Genomic DNA, 22,795 nt, shown 5'->3' on the forward strand with positions numbered 1-22,795 from the left:
CAAGCTTCCTGGCTTTAACACAGCCCTTCTATTAGTAAAGGAAGGGATCCCAGCCAGACAGCTCTCCTGCCTCAGGGGAGGTCCTGCTGCAATGAAGAAAGACGAATGGGATATGGATCCCTCCCGGCTGGTGAAAAGAGCGACAAGTGCTCTTCCGAAATGGGTATTTTACACTTTTTAATGACAGTCTCCGGGGTAAAAAAAGACTCTTAGCAGGAGAACAGAAGGTCAGTAGAAAGTAGAGAAGTATGCAATGTGTTCAATTGCTGCAAATGTTAAACTCAATCTCCTCTTTCGCCTATGCAGCATTGAGTGCGATCCGTGATATAGTAAAGTGGCATAGGCCTTAATTTAAACAGGGCCAATGTGCTATCTTTGGGGCATATTTACAAGGGCTTTATCTTCGCTTTTTTGGCTTGAAAAGCCAAAAAAGCAGAGATAAAAATATCGCCCTATTTACAAGAGGGTGCTAACATGCATAATCCCATGTTAGCACCCTTTTGCACTACGCCTACCTTTGCATCTCTAATGGGATGCAAAGTGGGCGTTCCTGACATACACTACATGTCAGGACATCAATAGCGCCGCTTCGCACTATCAGCAAGGATGCCCTAGCATTTTAGCAGACGTTAGTTTTTAACGTCTGCTAAATTCTTGACTTAGCCACCCCTAGCATAGGGGGTGGATTGTGCTGATACGACCCTGTGGGTCTTATTAGCATGGTTATCGCCCTTTTGCAGGGAGCATCGCTGGAAAACCAGCGATGTTCCCCTCAAAAGGGAGATAACCTCGCTATCTCTGGAATTGTTATCGCCCTGGAGTAATGCGTTGTTAATCACTTGCTATCAGGGTGATAAAAAGCAGAGATAGCCTGCGATAATCTAATTATCGCTAAGCACGGCCAAAGATAATTAAAATATGCCCCTTTATCTTTGTAGCAAAAGAAAGCAGTATTTGGGGTGTGATAGGCCCGTCAAGCACATCCCACCCTTGCCCACCACACCTGATATGTTAATGATATCTAGGGTCTGGGCATTGTGTGTTACTGCATACAGTACATACTGCTTTAGTTGAATCACTTCAAGGGGCTTGAGAGAAAACTGCACATGGATTTGGCGTTGTGAAAGGTGCCAGATGGAGAGAACTGAGGAATATATCCCTACGCATCAATTTACAACTAAACTAGCAGGGTGGTTGCAAAAATAGCACAAATTATGGGGCAAATTTATCATAGGGTTGCGTCTCTTTTGCACCACGCAACAGGGTGCAAAAACGACGCAACCCTTAAGTTTGATTTATCAAGCTACCCAAGGCCTCCTTGCATGGCTCTGACTTGCTTGATAAATCCAGAGTAACGCAGCACAGTGCAAATCGCTGCCTTGCATTACACTTCCCTGGGAAAGCGTTCCAGGAGTGGAGTGTAGGTGTTCCCATGCATCCACCCATGGATTCTGAAGCATTCCCATATTTACCAATACTTGTAGACCTGGGAATACATCAGAATGCTATGCCTTCCCTATGTGTGTTACATTCTGCACTGTAACTTATACTAGAGGTAAGCATGTGTCATTTATGGGTGATTGGCCAGTTAATGTGTAAAAATAAAAAGAGTTTGTGTGATCGGCTGTATGTGTGGGTCTGTTGATGTTTTGTGGAAGTGTTTCATTGTGCTCTTGTATACTAGGGTGGGCAGAAAGTTGTGTTGCAAATTAGTTGGAGTGGGATAGGGTTCATACATTATTGTTTTCAAGTGATGCAGTGAAGGCATATGTAAAGAATCGAGATGCGAATGCCCAAGAAATCATTATGTAGCTATGGGGAATAGCAATTGTGGCAACAGGAATTTAGAGTGGTCAAATTATTGTGGATTTGGTGTGGATTTTACAATACTGTGTGAACACGTCTGGATGCAGGTTCTGGATTTTATGCTGTTTGAATGTAAGGGTTGTGTGAAGTGTTTGCTGATTTAAGGTATATATTGCAATGTTGGTGGTCAGTCAGGCTGAGGGTTCATGTTGTCATAACGTTTAGATTTGAATACTGGGCTGTGTCATTGCATGTGTTTGCGTTTACGATCGAAGCAGTTGATTTTATCACTTGTCGTTTGCAGTAGGGGTGATTGGAGGTCTGGTGTGAGACTAGTCTTCTAATGAAGGAGTACATGATGGTGGGATGTGAGGCATTTTTGGGACACACAATAGAGAACTGGTGTTGTGGGGACTTGGTGGGTTTGAAAGATGTGTTATGATTTATGTGGTAAGCAGTACTTTCTTTTAGAAAAAAAAAGCATGTGCCAAAGCCCAAATATTTCTTTGGTGGTCACTGCCCACCGTCACATCCAGTGCAACCCACTTCCACTACTGTAGGTGCCCTCTGTCAGAGTGAGAACCATTCACTGTGGTTGGTGCTTGCACCACCCTAACCTGCAAGTGGTCCACATTAGGAGTAGGGCAAAGACATGGGAGCTCTTTTAAAGCTCTACATGATCTGCCAGGTCAGCAGAAGCTGTGCCTCTGATCCCTTGGAGGAGAATTGCCTACTATATTTATAGATCTCATCTTCCTGCCAGGGATCTCTGTGATGAAAGTTTAACTGTCATTGTGGTAGAGGCACTTTTATCACACTTGAATGCCAAGCTGGAACCTGTGTTTTGTCAGACCCTTGAGTATTAACTTTTGATTTTCAGCAATAAACCCCCAAAGCACAATTTATTTCTTAAAAATAAAATGCAAATGTCCCTGATGTACTAAGCGTTTTTTTCCCAGTGGGCCAGGGCCACTTTCAGCTTTTTCATCTGAAACTTCCATTCCTCACATGACAGTCCTGGAAAAGCAGGATCACTGTTGCTCATCCTGCCATGCACAGGGTGAGGCAGCCATCTCTGTGACACTGCACCCCAGTGGTGAATGGACTTTCAGACCAAGGATGTTTGATGGTGGAGACATGGGAGTTTCAACTTTAGAAAGCCTTGTAGTTCCCTAATTGTTAGACCTGTCATCCTTAGGGTAGTCGTCCCTAATCGTTTTGACTACTTACCTCCATTTTTTGCTGCATATTTTTGTTGGACTTAGGACGCAGAGCGCTCTATCGCTACTAACCAAAGCTAAAGTGCATGTGCTTCTCCCCTAAACATGGTGGCAATGGTGTATACTTGATTGGCATATTTAGTTTACCTATAAGTCCCTTGTAAAGTGATATACCACATACGTGGGGCCTGTAATCTAAATGCTACTAGTGGGCTTGCAGCACTGATTGTGCCACCCACACAAGTAGCCTTTCAAGCCTGTCTCAGGCCTGCTACTGCAGGGCCTGTGTGTTCAGTTCACTGCCACTTCGAGTTGCAATTTAAAACAACCTGCCAAGCCTTAAACTCCCATTTTATCACACATAGGTCACCCCTGAGGTAGGCCCTAGGTAGCTCTAATGGCAGTGTGCTGTGTAAGTTAAGGTTAGGACATGTACGTTTAAGTTTTACATGTCCCAGTAGTGACAAACACCTACATTTGTTTTTTCACTACTGTGAGCCCTACTCTTCTCAGAGGATAGCATTGGGAATTCCTTAAAACATTTTTAAGACGTGATTCCTGATTAGAAAGAAGTGGCTGCATTATGTTTCATATTTCTGGAATGGTAATGGTAAATCCTCTTTAGTGGTAAGGTTGGATTTGACATTATTATTTTAGAAATGACACTTTAAGAAAATAAAGCAAACACAAGGAGATGATGGATGAAACGCTGAAACTTTTCAGACACTCACCCCAAGCCACAGATCTGGGTTGAATCCATCATTGTTCTTTAGCTCACTTCGCAACTCCATTTCAGACCCAGCTATATGCAAATCAGTCTCTTTTTAAAAAAATATTATTTTTTTTAATTTCAAGACACATAACACATACATCGTCACCATGGTTACAGCACAATAGTTCCCGTCTCTCCTGGTTACGCTTATGGCAATCTTAACATTTTCATTTTATCACCCCCTGGATGCCACATTGCTTTCCCATTTCAGTTAATTAGCTCCTCTGCTCCCTCCCCCCTCCTCTTCGACTTTGGAGCCATACATGGGTTACCTCTGAACATGTTCCATTTATTCCATACCTTCCCCCATTTTTGGGGGCATCCCCTGTTGGTATAGACCGCCTTCTCCGCAACCATGCACCAGTCCATATCCCTTTTCCAGTCCCTCAGGGAGGGAATTGAGTTCGCCCCCCATAATTGTACTACTTTTCTGTTGGCAATCATCAGTGTTAGTGTCACACCTATTTGGTAAGCTCTGCCCAAGTCAGTCGGTTCTCACACATTCAGTAGGCACCACTTAGGAGCCAGGGGCAACTCACTCCCATGCACCACATTTAAGCATTGGATTATTGCTGACCAATACTCCTGAATCCTGGGACAAGACCAAATTATGTGAAAAAAGGAACCTTCCGGCCTGCAGCCCCTACGACAGGTGGCTTCTATGTTTTTCCCCATCTTTACTAATGTGGTGCATGAAATGTAGGCCCTATGGAGGATTTTAAGTTGCACCAGTCTGAAATGGGCCCTAATGGCCACCTCCCGCGGGAAGGTGAGTGCCTCTGTCTAATCCTCATCTTCTATGTATGGGATATCACTCTTTCATTTTTCCCTTAGATTAGTCAATTGGTCTGGTACGTGATTTATTAATTCTTTATAGGTTAGGGAGATTGCCTTTTTTGTAATGTGTTCCTCAAACAACCTGCACTCTAGAGGGGATGACTCTGGAAGGGATTCTCCTTTAGGCAGCATTGCCTGCAGAGCGGGCCTGAGCTGTATATATCGGAAAGCTTCCGAAGGAGCGAGATTGTAGTCCTTCTGTAAGCCCGTAAATGATCTAACGCCCTCTCCCTTCCACATGTCTCCGACGGTCGAGATGCCCAGAAGGTCCCATCTATCGAATCCCTGTCGTACCCTCAACCTATCCAGAAAATGAGACACCCAAAGTGGCGTGGCTTGTGTGATCTTATTTTTCCAACCCATCTCAGCCGTAGTCGAGTGCCAGATCTGGACTGTCAGGGCCTACCAGGTGGAGTCTCTTGGGGGGTGTATAGGGCCCAGAGGTATCCCCTGGATCCCAACATACGTCAATCCATCCGATTTGCGGGTTTGGCCATGGACTGGTGTTCCCACTGATTAACTACCATTAGGTGCGCAGCTCAGTAGTAACTTTGGATATCAGGGAGGGCTATTCTCCCATCATACCATCCATACTTTTCAAAGGGTATTCTTCGCGCCTGCCGTCCCATAGTAGTTTCCTAATTTCACCCTGTATAGATTTAAAGTAGTCATCAGGTACTGGAAAGGGAGTGTTTTGGAGGGCATAGAGGAATCGTGGCAGGGCATCATTTTAAATATGGTTGCTCTACCTAATAGCAAGAGAGGGAGCGTTTTCCACTGCTGCACGTCTTCCCTTAGGCGCGTCATTGGAGGGTGTAAATTCTTGACCGTAAACAAATCCTGATTAGTCGTGATGAAAACACCCGAGTAGCGGAACCCTTCTGTCACCACCCTCACCTCGCAATCCTTAGGCATTCTCAGAGCCTGTCCGCAAAGGATAAGCACCCCGAGTTTGTCCAATTGATCGTCTATCCAGAGAACCAGCGAATGGTGGCAAAGACATTTAGGATTCTGGGAATGGAGTATTTGGGAGAGGCCACATATAAAAGAAAAATAACTTCACAGAGTTGTAGTAGTGGTTCCCAGAAAGGAATTTACTGCACATCAAATACTGACTTATCCTTCTTAGTGCCAATACTGTGTGAGAATAGTCTAAGCGAGGTGCTATGTAGGCTCTGCCCCTTACTACCAGAAGGTGCTACTTAAGAAATAACAAATTAATGCGCTCCAAACATTACAAATATTAGAACCTTTTGTGCAGCACTCTCTTTTAAGCAAGCCAAAAGACAGATTAGTCCTAAGTATGATCACAATGTGGATTTAGTCGTCCACAATATTCCCATTGAAATACAAAGATCCCAAGTTGATATTGTCTTTTCTCATGAACAGAAATAATTCTTAGGAGTCCAGAAAGTTTGTTGGTTCCATTTTTGTTTATTATTTTGTCATTCAGCAACATCAGCCGACACTTGTTTCGTCTTAATCAAAAATACTTTTTCAAGGCTGGAATAAGAATAATATACAAAAATGTCTAGATGTTTGGACCATAATCAACAAATGGTGACATATAAGTTACATTTGTTACATTAGCTTATTCACAGAAAGAAACAGCCGAATATCTCATATCGTTGGGATATAAGAAAGAAAAGAGAAAAACAGATGTTTTGAAAGATCACATACCGTTAATTTATGAAAACCAAACGTGATGAGCCAAACCGAAAAAATACATGTGCAAAGAAAATCTCAGCTGTATTCCAAAGGATTGCTCTAAGAAATGGTACAACAGTCACAGAAAGTGCACAGAGATATAAAGAAGCCAAGAAAAGAACCATTCTCATATTGGAGGTATTTGTGAAAAAGAAACCTACAACACAGATCCCTAGTTTGTGGCGCAGAAAAGCATTACTGTGAAAATGTAAACCCACCGGTTCAAAAATGCTTGTTTTCTAAGGCATACCTGGCCTTTTGGTACAGCTAACCTGATGCATCAAATTCTATATCGGCAAGTATTTTGAAATATAAAAAACTCCAAGTCTCACTCCATGAGGTCAGAAACATGTCTTGTAGTACCAGTCTGGCAAAAACAAGTCAGTAACCACACCAGTTCTTAGTAGGTTTTCAGGGGACCCTCTAAAATGGCTCCTGTGTGAATTTAATAATGAATCCAACACTGGGATCCAACCAGTGAGTATTTATTAAGACAAGATGTTTGGTACCAAACACCTTAGAAATCAGTGAAGCCATCATGGACCTAGGAAACTCGTTGACTTACCTGTATCCCATGAAGTGTATGAGAGGCACGGCTCACAGGGCTGTGTGCCATGTCGACACTTCGGGTTTCTCTGCACCAAAACAACCAGGCTGCAATGGCAGAGTGCATAGCCTTGGTGAGGGGTCCCTGGGTTGACACAACCAGTGCTGTAGCCTCACAGGACCCTCTTCAGTACCCATGCCCTAGGTACCAGGGGTACCATTTATAAGGGACTTACAGGGCTAACTGAAGGGGGGCAATCGTGGCACAATTTTTGGAAAAGAGATCTTGAACTGGGAACCTGGTTGGCAGGGACCCAGTGCACTTACAGATTAAAATTACATCAGGCAAAAAGTGGAGGCTCACCCTGTTAAAAGATGGTACATAAAGAGGAATCCATCAGATGGATGGTGCTTGAAAAGTTCACGATGGGGCCAAGGAGGGGCGATCTGCACTCCATCTTGAGTACTCGTGAGTGCAAGTAGATGGACTTCTTTGACTCTGTCCATAACGGGCTTAACAAATTGGATGCCACATATGCACAACTGTCCTGTCTAAAGAGTGATTAGAACACACATTCTTTTTCCAACTCTCTGGATTATGCCATATCCAACACCTTTTTCAAATGCAAATCCACCTTTATTGTGCACCCTTCTAACCCTATCGCCTGCCATTGATCCACATATGGTTAGATTATGCCAATCTCTACTTTATGATGTGTGCCAAATCATTGTAATTTATCATTCTTGCCACTGTAACCCACAATTGGGCAATGTTAGTTCATCAGAATGGTTAGTGTATGTCTAGATTGCGCCAATCATGTTTTAAATTTCAACATCTTCCATGATATATGCTTTATTAATGTTTACGTTTTATATGCTCAATTTTTGACCCCCAGATGTTTTTCTCATCACTAACGTACTGTTTTGAACCATTCTAGAATGTGTGCCGATTTTATGGACAGTCCACACCTCACGTACATCCTGTTATAATATGCTAAAGGTGGGGGACCCGCACGTACAATAAAACCACTTAATTAAAGTCTGCATCTAGCGTCTTTTTAGCCGAGCGTCAACGTGCACGCAACTCTTATACTATAAGAGGACACCAGTAGCGCGGTCGGCTGCTTCCTGGGAGCCGCCGTCGGGTGAGTGCCTAGTCCGCTTTGTGGGCCTTAACATGTGGACGCTCTGCGGTCTTCTTGACTTATTGATTGCAATTAAACTGCTAGCATTTTTTACAGGCTGTATACCCGCAGAGTACAGAGAGTCCACGACCTAATACGTTACTCAATTGATGAGTTATTTCCTAGGTTTCAGCTTTGGAATCACAGATGGCCTACATGTTGCAATTTGTGTACCACCTTGGAAGTTTTCATAATAGATCACTTTTTGGCTAAACGAGCAACCACGCCGTATGGTCCCCTTTGTTTTGAGATGTTTTTAAACAGCTCGCAATTTTGTGTGTTTATGGGTCATACACCATGTAAATCCCGACACTCCACGGCCCAATAAGTCACTCCATTTCTGAGGTGTTTCCTTGACTCCCTGGGTATTTAGCCTGGAATTACTCACGGCCCACGTGTTTTAATTTGCACACCGTTTGAGCGGTTTCACATAATAGATTACCCTCTGGGGATATGAGTAGCTACGCTGTGCAGCACCTTTTGGTTTGAGATGTTACTTTTAAGCGATGTTGTGATTTATAGCAAGATTACTGAGTCCTGGCTCCTTAGCTTATTAGTTTCTTGACCTCATGTTGGTGTCATTTTTAATAGCGATTGTAGTACCAGTGTACTTTTATCTTGTAGCTCAAGACCATATTGTGCTCTACTTCAAGTATGCATATAATCTCTCTTGGCTCCCTCACACAGGGCAGACTTGATTCCTACTCTAGGTTTTAATTGTAGCCCTCGTACACTTTCTTACAGGTTACTAATCAACCTTGTTCATACTCAGGTGTACCTCAGGCACCACCCACCTCCAATACCGGACTGTGGTTACTACTATCTATTTACAGTGAGTTTTCCTGTAGATATCCAGCTATTGGAATTTGTCTTCATGTTTTTGATTTCTTAGGAAGATTATTTTCGATTCTTTCGCCTCTGACCCTCTAGGAGCTTACGGGCCCTTCATCTAATACACAGCCAAATTCTTTGCGCTGTATATTATTGGTAATTACCCTAATTACTCTCTCTAATACTGTTACTGCCTTTTTGGCTATGTCACCTAATTAATGCTTGCTTAATTAATTACAGGTGCTTTCGTCCCTCCTTCAGGAGTCCCCCAAGGTCCTGATGAAGACCCCCCAATAAGGCTGAAATCAGCTTTATGACTATAGGGGTTAAAACGTTGACATATTGTATTATGTATCAACCATAAGTGACAGAGATTTGTTTATCTGCACCTAATATGTTATGGTTTTTGTCTATATGCAATTGCCAAGTAATAGGCGGGAAAGGTTCTACACTCCTAGGATGTATGTAAAAACATTACCTTTCCCTTCCTTTACACCATCCTGTAACGCTCCCTAAACACTCACCCCTCCCCCTTTTCTGAGCACCAAATCTCATGATTATTGATTCATACAATTTTTATTTGTTTGATTGATTCATTAGTTTGTGATGCAAATTAAATTACAAGTACTCATTGTCATCCCGTGGTGATGTTTAAATCATTTACTATGTATGCTTGAATTTGTTTCTTTCAAGTTGGACTAGAGTCAAACTCCAATGTGACCTTTCTCTTTATGTACCATATTTATACCTGGGTCCAGTGGTCGTACGGGTCACCCCATTCATATAACTCACCATGTTAAAAGAGGCACTTTCCTGCAACAGCTATTACAACATTCCACTCACTGATGTTAAAAAATTTTAAACTAAAGAGGGAGGAACAGATAGACAAACACTGGCATGTTGGAGTAGAGAACTTATGCTAGCTATTATTAGTCCTGGGCCACTTCATTGTCTTCAATGGCTCTCCCAACATTACATTGTTTTAATATAGCCTTCCACCTCACTGTAGCAGGCTATACCGGCCATTAAAAGCCCACTCCAGCGTAAAAGGCCCTTGCCAAAGACCACCCATTTATTCTTTCATTCATCCAGCTGCACATCTCAGTACCACACACACACATATATGGTGGCACACACAAACACACACAAACTCACTCACTCAATCATTCACTCACTCACGCACCAAGAATTAGGTGGTACATTCAATTATAAGTGAGATTGACAGATCCATTCGCTTTTCAATTATTTTATTCCTAGGAATTTGTAGATTCAACTGACAATGAAATACACTTTTTTTGTAAAAACAAAGAAGTGTATTTGTTTTATTAAAGGTTACGCCCGCTATTTGTTTTATTTTAGTCTAAATTGTGGTCTCTAGGCAAAATACAATCACTTTAAAATTTTGAGACTACACACAAGAAAGGAACGTGAGGAGGTGAAAGTAGAGCATGTGTGGATGGGAGGAAGAGAATCCCTTAAAGTTTAGTCTATAGTGAGCACTAGAGTGATCTTCAGTCAGGAGATAGAAAATGGGTTGCACTGCGGTCAAAATTGATTTTTGGAAAAGGCTGTGCAATATATGGTAACTGCAGCTGCATTTATTAAGTGCTCTTGCCCATGGCGATAATGGGTTTCTTGCGCCATCAGATTCCCCCAAGCGTATCTATGTGCATAATCTTTTCCAAGGAAAATTATTCCTAAAGAAAATTATTTAAAACAATGTGAATAGTTCCACAATATTCCAACATTGGCTATTTATGCCAGAATATTATATACCAATGTTGTTCATGAAAACTTGAACCCTTTTTAACGGTACAGGCAAATTATAGTATTAGGGACCACTCAATGTGCAAAAACTAAATAATGAGCATTGAGTAGTACATATTAGACAACATGGCTTATATTTTCCTCCCAACTCGGTCACATCACTCTGTTTTTGCTATTCCCCTATTTTACAGTCCTTTTCATATCGCTAACAAAAACAACATTTTGCCAGACAAGTCGACGCTGCAGTTCTCTAAAAATAAATATGGCAAACCATCACGAGGACTTACAATATTTTATGTCGCCATTTTATAATCCATAAAAAGGCAAGATATAAAGCATTAAAATTTATTGTAGATGCCGGGTGGAACATTAATAGTTTTAGCCTCTAATTGATTTTATTTTACAGAGTATTAACCATTGCTTGGTACTTAAATATCCTGGATAAAGAAGTTTATTTTAAGCATAACCTGTCGGTGATTTTGCATAGGTAAATAGGTACTCCAAATTAGTTTGCATTCATTCGGGACATTTTAGATAATTATTCTAAATTTGCTCCCACTATATAATAAGCTAGCAGTAAGCATACCTGTTCAGAAAATCTGTACTCCGAAATTGAAATCTATGGTCAAACCTAAAAGGCATTTGGAAAGACAATAGGGCTGGTCTGTAAAAAGCTGAACTATTGGCTTTGCCAGTGATTGTTTATATTGCCATTAGGTAATAGCAAAGTATATGTCAATGCGTCATGACGCCCAGGGACGCATGCGGATGCATGTGAACTCTCGGCAGTCATCTTGGAATGGTTTTTCAATTAAGAAAATCCATTACACAATGGTCTTCAATGGGTATGCATTTGTCTTGACTTGAAGTGTGCACATGTATCATTCATGACCCAGCATTCTCCATTTTGCATAGATGCCAACAGATACGATTCAGGTGGGCGGCTCCTGATTTTTGAAGCCAAAAAGGCTTTATTTCGACTCCCTGCCTCCTGAAATTGCCCCTGTTTGAATAGAAGTCAATGAGGGGTAACACATTCTCCCAATTATAATTTTTTTTAAATCTCCCATTTTCCTCTGCTAAAATGTTGGCATGTATAATTTTGCCATTTTTAATTGCAACATGGTGAATGGCTATTTTAGAATAGTAAATTAAAATGTAAAAAGAAAGAATACCATAACACAAATTAAAAACAAGCTGCCTAGTAAGACTTTACTTCTGCTATGCCCTCATAATATACATAAATATAATACATAAATAAATAAATACAGGCAACAAGAAATGGAGCACTGCATGAGTGGAAGTGGGAAGAGTCGAAAATAGAGAGCACAGGAAGGTGGAGGTACTGAATAATGAGAAGAGGAATAGGGAACAAAAGTGGTGGTGGGGGAAAGAAAACAGATTGCAGTCAGCTGACGAAGCATCCAAATCATACAATCAGAGCTATGTGAGTCGGAATGCTCTAGGGCAGGAAAACCAGGGAGGAAAGCCATTTAATCAGGAGCAGAGTCCTGCTATAGACAACAAAGCCATCCAGTAATGAGAAAGGGGCTGACCTCAAAGCTCCTTACCACTTCTCAATCCGAATAATTTGCTAGCATATCCACCACTCAAATCACTTTCATTTTTTACTATTCTAGTTCACCGCTAACACTGTATGGGTTTAGGAGTAGCATGCTACTCGCTGAAAAAGCACTTCAACACCCCATCAAGGGTACCAAGCGCTATATAAATGGAAACCTTTCCCCCTCTTCTATCCCTCCACTATCCTTCTCAATCCAAATAACTGACTAACATATCCACTGCTTAAATTACTTTCATATCTTCACTATACTAATGCACCACTAATCCTCTATAGGTTCTGGAGTAGCGCACTACTCGTCGAAAAAGCGCTTTGACGCCTTGTCAGGGGTAGTGAGCCTTATTTAAATGCAATTACAATACAATCTGATAATGGCTCCATGAGAATTTTGGATGAGTGACACTAGTGGCCTCATTATGAGGTTTCCGTTGTGAACTCTACCCTGGAGTTACTGATAAATGAGGAATTAACAGAGGAATTGGGAATTCCAGATCTGGTTCCGCTGGTATTTACTTATTTCTCCCAGCGCACAATATAAAATTTCTGCAGGGTTACTGCCGACCTTGCGTATCCCATGAGGATGGCAACTCGTGAACAGGGCATTACCGTGTATCAAGTGCCCACGAATATAATGTTTCTTACTATGTTGAGTTGTACACTGTACTATTGATCACACTCTGGATCTCACTGAATATGTACTGGAATATCCTCTGATCTTTAGGACCAGACTTGGGATCCAAAAGCAGCCCATGGCAGAAATGCTCAAATCAGACCTTCTCCCTTTGGATACTCTGGAGAAACTACTCTTGACTCTGGAAAAGAGATAGGGGTCGGGCGAGCTGGCCATCTGGCTATTGTGACATCTGGCTTTTGGCTTCTGGTGATAGTGGAACATTTTGCTAACATGGTCACTGCTCCTGTAACAAACCGGAAGGCAGTTAAAAGGAAGCTTGGACGGCAACTGCCAACTGGTGTTACACCTAAAAAGTGGAATAGGCGAAATGAGATCAGGAAGGGTTAGGCAAGTACCCCCGTAACAAAAATCACACAAACAAAAAGAGTTGCAAAAGAAGTAAACTACAACAGGGGGGATATCTCCAACAGGATAACAAGGAATAGTAAGTAATTCTAGCCCAATAATTTCACCACTGGAAACTTATTTTGGAAAAGCTGAAAGGTCGGAACAAAAAAATACATTATTCTTTCTGAAAGACCCGATGGCAGCAATATTTTTGAAAACAGGAAGTATAAAGGGTCTGCTCACACCTCTTGCGCCACAAAAAACAATGGCTTCAGAAACGTAAGAGGTACAACAACTAGCATCTTATGCAACTGTACCAATTACAGAGCCTATATACAATAAGTAGTAAAAATAGATCAAAGAATAAGCGACTCAATAGATGGGGAACATCAGACAACAATCCACCAAGCAAAAAGTAAGAAAAAAATCACTGTACAGGGAATTATACACTGTGTGAATAGTCCACAAGAATTACTCGGAATTCACCAAGCAAACAGCTTTAGATTTGACTACAGAATTTAAGGAAAAAATCAACAACACAGCGAATTAGAGATGGCACCAAAGATCAAAACATTGGATCACTTTCACTCAACTCCTAACAGAGATAAACTGGTTGAGCATAATCAATGCTACGATTTCCCTTTAGCCCCTTATGTTACCAAGGTTTCAATGGAGGATGATCTGCAAGCTTCATGGTTGCATTTCACACTAATAATGGATAATGCTGAACTTGTAAAAGCCTTGGAGACAAAAACAATAAATCAGACAAACTTGGCAATCACTCCTGTAATACCACAAGAAGAAACTACAAATCAATTATACAAAACAAATCAAGTTTTTGCAACAAGATCAATTGGCACTGCAACAAATCAGGACCTTTTCTCTATTATAGAAATACCAAACCACTCTTTGCCCCAAATCGGATTTAAAGAATAAATCAACATATGGTCCACTACCTAACCCAAGGCAGGATCAATTCGATATGCAAACAGGAAAAAGTCCAAGTATCTCACAATTGCAGCTGGATAATTCCAAAATAGGATATGAAACCAGTAAACATAAAAAATATATCAACCAAACTGATAAAGACAATATATCCTCTCAACATTCGTCATTATTAAGCATTCTACAAACGTCGATTTCAGTATTAACCCCTTCGATGCTCATGACGAGCTCAGCTCATTATCAGGTACACCTCTCGTACATTCATGACGAGCTGAGCTCGTCATGAACCCCCGGGTTTTTAAAAACATCAGAGCAGCGCTGATTTCTGCACCGCACGCATGGTGTTAAATATGCAATTGGATAAGTTAGACCTTCAGATCGATCGTATGAATATTATGGCAACACATGTTTCCAAGATTAACACCAAAATAGATTTACTTATCAAAGAGCTGATGAAGGTCCAAACACATAAGAGCACGGATCTACAATGTAACTGCAAATGTAACCAAATAATAGATAAATTAAGTAATCTACCGTCTATATTAACAGACATACTGAAAGAAATAAGGCATAAGGAAAATCATATATCATCTTTAATGCAAATTCCAGAGGAACATATACAAGAGCAACTGCAGTTAATAGACAACTCAACGAAAAAGGAAACCTATGAACAATGAGGAGGACAATCAAATGTCTTAGATTGTGTAAGCACAAATGAAATTCAAAACAATTTATCGCTGATTCATTTAACATCTAATGGCCCACAACCTCTTACTACAAACGCAAACACTACATTCACCCAAGTATTAACAAAAAGGCAAAAAAACATGCTAGAAAGGGAAGAGCAAACACAGATGGTTCCATGCAAAAGGACGTAGAGGCCAAAAAGTTCTACCAGTGTCCAATGCCACACAAAAAAGAAACCTCTTCCAGAAATAAAGGTCACAGAAGAAAAATTCACATTCCCGGACAAACCAATGGACAGAATATCGCGGCCTCAGATTAACAAGTTAGAAAGTAAAGTTAGCAAGAACAGTGTAAAAAAGTAGAATGAAAGTCAGAAGGATAAAGACAAGCATACCCTACCCAAACAAGTTTTACCTTCAAAGGCAATAGACGCAAATTAAAAAACAAAAAAAAGTACGGCCTTCCAGACACCATGCAAATGAAGGCATTATTGTCGGACAACCATGACGCTGAACACGATACATCATTAGAGGATACAAAAGGACAAGATTAACTTAGATGACCCGAGGTACCATTTGGCAATCTCTCTGAACAGAACCTTTTGGTAAGCCCTAAACCTACCAATAATAGTCCAATAGTGGCTTCTGCAATTACTCACCATAATAAAAGTAATAAACACAAACGTATAATAACTTCTAAGGTGGACAAAACCATCATAATCACATGTCCCCTATTAGAAAGTAATATGGAGTATGACCCTCACTGTACAAGAAACATCACTCTGTCCCCCAATGATGACAAAAATATAAGAAATAATCCTGCTTATTGTGCAGGCAAAATAAAATAAATTTGTCCCAGAGAGGCCAAAGAGTGAAGTCCAGCTGTTTGGCAGGGGGGACGGTGCCCCCCCCGGTAAAATAAGTGGGGGGACGCCGTCCACCCGCGTGGTACCCTGACTCGAGCCCTGATCACTACTGAACCAGTGAATGCCTGGGAGCAGCCTCGTTGCGCCAAGCAGAGCAGGAAAGAGGGTGGCACACCTAAAGACTAACCCGGATCAGGTCTGCACAGACTCTGCGGCCCTGCCGACCAGATGACCGGGAGATTTCCGCCTGCACCCTCGAGGGGATATACGACCTGCGAGGGAATTGTGCCTCGTTGCCGCCGCCCACCAGAGGCACATCACGGTATCCTGTAAATGTGACTGACTCGCCTGAATGCGGCCGCTAAATAAATGCGGTAAGACCGTTCACATGGCTGGACGGGGGGCAGAGGCAGCCATAATTGTACCGATACCGTGGGGCAGACCGGGGGGCGCAAATTAGCCAGAAGAAAGGTACACTGGTCCTAACGGAAGCCCGATTGGACTGTTTTGACACCCCCCGGGAAATTCTTGATAGAGCTGGAGGGAACGAAATTGATGCAGGGACATATTAAAGATTGCGGCTCGACCATAAGATGGCAGCCGTTTGAGGTACTTTCGGTGAGCGTCTCATCCTTTGCCTAAGGAACCGTGCAGCAATACTTCAACATTTGATCACTCATTATTTTAGCGGCTGCTGGGGGCATGGAGCGTCCTTATGCACGACTGTTTATTTCACTACGCGGCCTTTCACTACATGTTGCCTGACCCAAAGATGGCGCCCAAGTCAAATTAGAACCTTAGTGCTTTTTTCATTACTCCGGCGCCCACTACACTCTAATGCAGAGGTCTTCAAAGTTTTGTAAGTTGAGCCCCCCAGCTGAATTTTTTTAAATGTCGGGCCCCCCACCATCTGACAGAAATTTCTGGAATCTGGTACACTACATAATCTACCGCTACCCGCATATCCCGGGCCATATCCGGCAAATAATGTTCAACACAATAAGAGTTTAGTTAACAGTAGGTTTGTGAGTGGGTGTGGTTAAATGACAGAGACTTATTACACAGCTCAAAACACAATTTTCCAAGATAAAATGTGTGCAAATTGTTTTTACTAGGATGCTTTGTCTTACACATGACAGATTGCTAATAACACCAACATTAATGTGACGGGTGTGCCTGTTTTTCGCCACAGAGACGGTCAATCTGTGGATGGATTTTTGCTACTGCCATCCTCAGGTTGTGCTCCACTTCCAGTCTAGTACGGTACTTAGTCTCTGCCCAACATGACCCCCATGCCCCCACGGACCTTGAAAAAGCCCTCTTGCCTTCACGGGAAACCAGGAAGAAAAGGCAGCAAAAGTGTAATGCAGGAGCTTTATGTCTGAAAATTTCATGGCACTTCCTGCAATCTCAGTAACTAAACCAAACAACTGAAGAGCTGAGAGGAAGCACTGCTTCAAAACAGCCTCATATTGTCTAAATTCAGCACTCAATGTTTCTGCTGTATGAGCAGAAGCGCATCTACATACCAATATTTAAATTGCCTAGGCTGCATTGTCTATATAGACATTGTAGTAATGTACGTGATAAAACAATACACCCTGTCTGTGCTTCATGACCATTCTACTAAAAAGAGTCCTGCAGCATTTTATATTCAACGTCTGTTTTTATTTCACCCCCCAAGAGGGAGTACGCCAAAAGAAAGGTGACATGTACACAGCGATAAGCCTACAACCCCCAAGGGGCCGGCCGCGTCAGGAAAAAATGCAATAACGTACTGTGCATGCATGGCCTGTGGTCGCATCAATCCTATATACAGCGTTCTGCCTACAACCCAGTCGGGCCGGCTGCGTCAAAGAATAGCGCTAGCTTTCACCCTGCCTAAAGATCACCATGCATTTTACCGGGCCCTTAGGGCCGAGCGCAGACCAGAGATCAAAACCAATAAAACTATCGGACCATAGTGGTCCAACGTACAACCAGGAGCCTAGAGGGAGGCAACATAACTACAGGGATAGCGGAAAGAGAGAGTAGAGGAAAGGTCAGAGAAGAGAGAGTCGGAAAGAGGGAAGAGAGAGGACCCAGAGAGGAGCAACAGCAAGGGTAAACGTCACTAGGCACATCGCGGGCTCCAGAGCCATCACTCCATGAGTCTGCGCGGAGTAAAGGGGAGCACAGCGTCGTCTACTAAACGCAGCGCCCGCAACCTAGGAGGCATGTTTCGCGCATGTTCGATTTTGCACAGATAGGTCACCAAGGGCTGCCACACCTCCTTAAAGCGTGTTTTGCGAGATTGCAGTCTCGCGGAGATCAACTCCATAGTGATGACATGCCAGAGTCTCCCAAACCATGCAGCGATAGGAGGCGCCTCCGGTTTCTTCCAGTACAGGGCAATAAGTTGTCTGGCAGCACCTAGCATTTGTAACGACATGGTCCAAGCAGATTCGCAGGTTTGATTCCCAGCAACAATGTACTGGTGGCATCAGGCAAAGGTAGCGATCAAGGGGCAGGTCCACCAAATGTGTAGGAAATCCCCAGGAACATATTGGCACCTCCAGCAACCGGGAGAGGAGGATGGAAACACTTTATGTAAGCGCTGAGGCGTGTAGTACCACTGCGTCATTACTTTATACGCGTTTTCTTGTTGCGGTATGCTGCGATACACTTTAGGGATATCCCTCCATAAGCGAAGCCACTGCGTCGGTGCGATATCGGCCCCCAGCGTCGCATGCCATCGTGACTGATATGCCTGCGAAGGCGGTGACCGAGGGTGTTGCAGTATCTGGTATATCTTGGAGATCAAGCCCTTCGTGTCGGCGCAAGAACGGGCCAGGCGCTCGAATGGAGTGAAGTCTCGAGTAGCCCCCGGGTAGACCGCATCCGTCAAGGCCCAGTGGCGTAGTTGGAGATATTGCAGCTTAGCCTCAGGCGGAAGCCGAAATTCCTCCCTACAGTGGGCAAAAGATTTAAAGGTGCCCCCATCGAAGAGATCCGTAAGGACTCTGCAGTCTCCCTGTGGCCACCTATGAAAGGCTCTAGTACGATACGCCGGTGGAAACCACGGATTGCCCTCAATAGGGGTATGCGGGGAGGGGGAAGATGTGAGACCTTTACGTACTGCTATCCTGTCCCATATTTCCAACACTGTCTTTGTGGGCACCGCCAGATATGCGCTCGAAGACCGCCCTGCTTTATGAATCCACGCTAGGTCCCAGGCGGTGCGACCGGTTACAGCTCTGTCCATGTGGAGCCACCCTTTTTCACTCTCCCTGGTGCCCCACTCCACCACAAATCGCAGGTGAGCAGCCCAATAATAATCCACGAAATTAGGACACGGTAGCCCTCCGCGATCTCTCGGAGCCATAAGGAGTGCTTGGGAAAAGCGGGGCCGCTTACCTCCCCATATGAAGTTGGTGCAGTCTTTCTGTAAGGCTCGAATATTTTGTAAGGGGATGGGGGTAGGAAGACACTGGAATAGGTAAAGGAGGTTGGGCAGAACAGACATTTTGATTGCGTTGAGTCTTCCCAACCAAGAAGGGATAATTGACTTCCATCTCCGCAGGTCGTCAAGGACCGATCTGCGACAATCTTTCCAATTAAGGGACGACCAGTCATCCAGTGAGGGGGTCAGGTGTAAGCCCAGGTACCGAATATGGTGATAGGTCCACTGGTATGGACATAACTGCTCTAGCGGGGGAACATCAGATGGAGGGATGGTAAGGTTAAGCACCCAGGACTTACTGTGGTTAATTTTCAAACCAGATGCGCGTTCAAAGATGCAGAGCGTGGTGTGGAGCGCCGGCAAAGACTGTCGGGGCTCCGTGAGAGTGAGGATGAGATCGTCTGCGTAGAGCGCCACTTTATGGGCTTGCCCACCCATCGGGATGCCGTGGATGGCCGGATCGCGGCGAATCATGTCTGCCAGAGGCTCTATCGCTAGAGCAAACAGTAAGGGCGAGAGAGGGCAGCCCTGCCAAGTCCCTCTCCCGATGCTGATCGGGTCCGTTAACTGTCCGTTCACACGGATCCTAGCCTTCAGTGCAGTGTAAGGCGCCATGATTCTGGTGACCATCTTCGGACCAAGTCCCATCTTGCAAAGGACCGCCCGGAGGAATGACCTGTCAACCCGGTCAAACGCTTTCTCAGCGTCCAACGATAGGAGGCAGGCCGGGATCTGCCAGTGGCGTACCTTCCCCACCAAATGTGCAATCTTTCGCACGTTGTCAGCCCCTTGGCGGCCCCGGATAAAGCCCACCTGGTCCGGGTGGACCAGGTCAGCCATATGGGGGTCCAGCCGCTTAGCCAGCACCTTGGTGTAAATTTTAAAATCGGTATTCAGGAGCGCTATCGGGCGGTATGACGAGCAAAGGGTGGGGTCTTTCCCAGGCTTCGGAATTAAAGCTATTTCCGCCATTCCCATATCCGGAGAGGGGCCCTGTCTATCAGCGAAAGAGTTGAAGAGCCGATGAAGGTGGGGACCCAGCTGAGTCTGGAACAGGTGATAGAAGGACAGCGGCAGTCCATCGGGACCCGGCGTCTTCCCCATATTGAGTTCACTAAGAGCCGAGACTATCTCTTCTTGCGTTATCAACTCCTCCAGAAGCCCAGCCGTATGAGGGTTCAACGTTGTCCCACTGTACTGCTCTAGGACCTCCCCAGCCAGGGCCGGAGGCGGCGGGTCCGCAGTGTAAAGTGAAGCGTAATACTCCCGGAACGCCTGCAATTTATCCCTAGCCGCCTGTGCCTTAGACCCATTGGGGAGCACCACGTTCGCTATATGGGATTTGGCTGCCTTGACCCTCAGTCTCCGTGCTAAGAGCTTCCCAACCTTATCCCCTCCATTGAAATGTAGTTGTTTCAATGCCAAAAGGGAGCCCTCGGCTCTATTCGAGCGCAGCAATCGTAATTGGCCTCAAAGATTCGCCAGGTGGCGTCTCATCTTTAAGGTAGAGCCATCCTGATCTTGTGCCTCCGCCACCTTCAGGTCCCTCACCAAGCCATCCTCCACAGCCCTCCCCTCTCGTGCCCTCGCGATCACAAGGGAAGTAATATGACCCCGTATCGTGGCCTTAAAGGCATCCCAGACCACCGGAAAAGGCGTCTCGGGCAGGTCGTTGGTCTCAAAGTAGGAGGTAATGGCGGTACGAATGTCTTCAACATTCGCCGCATTGCGAAGAATGTGTGGCGGTAGATACCATTTCCGCTCTCGAGGGGGGCCGTCCCGTGAATCCCGAAAGATCAGTCCCACATGTGCATGGTCCGAGATTGATATATCAGACATCTCCACTTCCACTACATCCCTAAGAAGGTCATGAGATAGGAACATACAATCGATGCGAGAATAGGAGCGATGGGCGCTCGAATAAAAGGAGTACTCTCGTTTGTCCGGGGAAAAATACCGCCACGCATCAAACAACCCTAGATCGCCAATCTGTTTGCGAAGCACCAGGGACATCGCCCCAGCCCCATTGAAGGAGCCCTCGCTCCGGTCGATCTTTGGACACCATACCATATTAAAATCGCCTCCAAAAACTAGCGAGGGGCTACCCTGAGGTATCTGATCTCGCAAGAGGTTCCGGAGGTAACGATCCTGCGCCTGATTGGGGGCATACACATTACACAATGTCAGACGCCGAACTCCCACCTCAACAGTCACCTTGAGAAAACGGCCATCACCACACCGAAAGGGCCTGCCCTCCCCCCGCCTGATGCCAGCTTTGCACAAAATCGCCACCCCCGCAGTTTTCGTGTCCGCCGCCGCCCAGTACTGGAGAGGGTATCTAGGATGGGCCATGCGCCCAGCGTCAGCCTGCAGAAGGTGGGTCTCCTGTATGAAAACTATGTCTGGGTCATGCCGCAGAAGGTAGTGCCAGATCTGCCTGCGCTTATTGGGCGAGTTAAGGCCCTTAACATTAAGGAGCAGGATCTTTAGGGGGCCATTCACTCTACCAGCCATGGCAAGTACCATCAGAAGTCGCTCTCAAAGCCATCCACACCAGTCCACACACCATCCACACACCCCAGACACAAATCCTCCCTCTCCTCCCCCCACCCGCAACCCCCTGCACCCTCCCAGGTCCCACATAGAAGAAAAGAGAGTCAAGAAGGAAGAGAGAAAGTAAGAGAAATGGAGCGAGGAACAGAAAAGAAGAACCAGACAGCCGGATAGGCTGGATGTATGAACCAGATAAATGCGGCCAACAGGGCCAGAGTTCTCTGTCCCCGGGATAGAGCATCCTACACCCGCAGGTTCGAACGCTCTTCTGGATGTCACTCCCCAGGGGACAGTTCAAAGGGGGCCTGGCTAACATAACGCACCAGAAGGTACGGAGTCCCCACCGCCCCAGGCCCAGTGTGCAGGAACCAGGGGCACGTTAGACCCCCCCCCGCCACCCGACCTCAGGTCAGCAGAAGGAGATATGAGAACAGCATATCAGGAGGAAGGCAGCTTGCTGTGCTCCATCCTCAAGGCGTTGGAGGGCGCGGCATGGGAGAATGCCCCTCGGAAGCAGCGACAGTTTCTGCAAGAGTACGAATGTGGGCAATAACGTCCTGCTTAGCTTGGCTGTGTGTGGGCTCCTCAGCAAGTGGAGCACGCCGCCGTGGTCCAGTCAGGTCCAGTCGGCGTCCTCTTGCGGGACGAAGGTCGAGAGGGGCTCTCCGGAGGAGAGGATGAAATGCGGAGGAGCTGCGCCGCCTCATTGTAGGATTTCAAAGCTCTGCGCTTACCTTCCCACTGGAAAATAAGCGCGAAGGGGTGGCCCCACTGATAGGGAATGTTCAAGCTCCGCAGCTTCTCCGTCACCGGGCGGAAGGCACGTCTGCGCTTCAACGTATTATGCGCTAAGTCCTGAAAGATTTGAATCTTGTGGCCCTTGTATTGGAGGTCGGGCTTGTCTCGCGCACACTTCCAAATCTCCTCTTTCTCTACAAAAAAGTGCACCCTGGTGAGGATGTCCGGTAAGAGGCCCGACCTCCCCGTAGGGGCCGCCACTCGATGCGCCCGATCCAGAGTGGGGGGCGAT

Source organism: Lissotriton helveticus, chromosome 10 (genome assembly GCF_964261635.1).
Source record: "Lissotriton helveticus chromosome 10, aLisHel1.1, whole genome shotgun sequence".
Classification (NCBI taxonomy): Eukaryota; Metazoa; Chordata; class Amphibia; order Caudata; family Salamandridae; genus Lissotriton; species Lissotriton helveticus.